Genomic DNA, 2,194 nt, shown 5'->3' with positions numbered 1-2,194 from the left:
AGATTGCTCTTTCACGAGTAAAGAGTGGTGGATTAGTGCAAAAAAGGCCGCCTCGGAATAAATATGCAGGCTCGGGGACGACAGACTGACAGGTGATGAGGCGGTTTTAAAAGCACAACAGAGACAGGCTTCCTGACGCTCCAGTGCCCGTGGAGTTCGCTTCTCCCCTGGGGCCAGACTCTCAACAGACCTGAGAGCACACACACACACACACACACAACACACTCTCTCTCACTCTTTCTCAGGGGTAATATGGTAAGTGCTTCCTGTGTCCTGGCTCTACTGTTCAGTGAATAATAGATGGCAGAGTCGAGGGTATCGGACACACTGCTGTCCTGTCACTACATTAAATCCATCTTCAGCTGTGTCTCTCATTCTTTCTTTCTTTTTTTCAGTGACCCCCCCCATGAAAAAAACGTTCATGCGTAAATTATTAGTGATAAAAACATATATCTATATTCCAGAAATTACTGATATTAAAACGTGATTTGATATTATTGCTTTGTGCAATGTGTAAATTAGTCACTAACATTTTGATTCTAAAATATCACAGGACATTTTTGCTAAAAATTTGAAAATTATAGCAAATTTACATTTAAATTAAAAAAAAAAAAAAAAAAGCAAATACACAGTTTAGCTCTGAAGTTATAGTGTGTGTCTTTTTTCTAAAAATCTAATAATGTTTGTTACAGTTTTTGTAGATTAAAACTTTTGGTGTAAAAAGTTTAGACAGTCATGTGACACATCCATCACTGTCAGCCATGTTGGATTTGGAAGAGCAACACTTACTGGGAGGTGAATCAAATCTTATATATTTCTTTAAAAAAAAAAAAAAACAGCCGTAAATTAATGGATGAGTGTGTGAAATGGTTAAATGTATACAGGGCATGTTTTACTCCATAAGGGTTATTAAACTATGTGTAACACTGGTATTGTTGATGACTATCTGCTTGTAGTTGAGTGCAAAAGTTTGCATCCCCTATGGTTTCTGAGTAAAAAATGAAAATGGAATTTTATCTGAAAATTTATCTACAAAAACAAAGTGAAGTAAGTCCATATGTTGCTCAGAGGATACAAGACATTCAGAAAGTGAAATCATTGAGATTTTTTTCACTATTTAATATATTAACCTACACTATTTGGCCATTCTTTGTTACTCATCGTAATAAGAGATCTGTAAAACCTATCAATCAGGATTGATGCGTCCGTAAGAGTTTACTCTCTGACATACGTACAGTGGCGTATGACGTTGAAAATCGGGGAAAACAGAACCTTTTTTTGGATTTTGAAAAATCTAGACTAAAATAAGGAAAGGAAATGTTCAATATCTTCTGCACTATTTCTGAGTCACTGTTTAAACTGAAGCTAATTTGTGATATTGACCAGCTTAACTGCTTTGCACAAAAGGTCAGATCTTCCTCGGGTCTCTCTCTCTCTCTCATCTCTTCTAGTGAAGCACATGTTCAGACGGCACTCTGGCAGATTTGACCAAACATCAGGTTTTACACATCAGTGTGGAGGCCATGAAGAGCTTGAGTACACGCTGTCATTAAAGCAGAAGGGGGAAGTATGAAATCCTAAGAAATTCTGAAATTCATGTAAAAATTCTAAGTTGTTGCTGATAATATAATTTGTGAGGAAACATTTTGGATTTGAAGTACAATTTTACAATTTGTAATTAGAAGACACGGCTATTGGTCTCAGACTTTTGGACTCTACTGTATAATTCATGACACTGAATGTCATCTGTATAAAAAAAAAAAATCAATAAAAAACATATTAGAAATGCTCTATTCGTGCGCTTAATGAACTCGTAGCAGTGTATACTCTAATACCATTGGAGCTGTTTATCCGGCAGACATACATTTAGTTTTTTATTAGATCCATTTCCTTCAGCAGTCCAGCCCTTTCCTCTGTCCTGCTCAGTCAGTGTATCGATTATCAGAGATTCACTCTCAGTGTTCAGTGCTCCCTCTAACGCACTGCGTCTGCTCTTACACTCCACTTCACTCCTCGTCCAACATCAGGACCCATTCAAATTGGGGGTTTTCAGAGCAGCCAGAGACACAAAGCAGCACGCTGGCAATTAACACTTCGGTCTAAATGACTTCCTGTGCAGCTGTGTTGGGTTTAATCGCTCCTTGCTTAGGGATTATCTCTAAAAAAAAAAAACAAAAAAAAAAAAACGAGGACA

Source organism: Pangasianodon hypophthalmus, chromosome 29 (genome assembly GCF_027358585.1).
Source record: "Pangasianodon hypophthalmus isolate fPanHyp1 chromosome 29, fPanHyp1.pri, whole genome shotgun sequence".
NCBI lineage: Eukaryota > Metazoa > Chordata > Actinopteri > Siluriformes > Pangasiidae > Pangasianodon > Pangasianodon hypophthalmus.
This window is presented reverse-complemented; position numbering follows the sequence as displayed.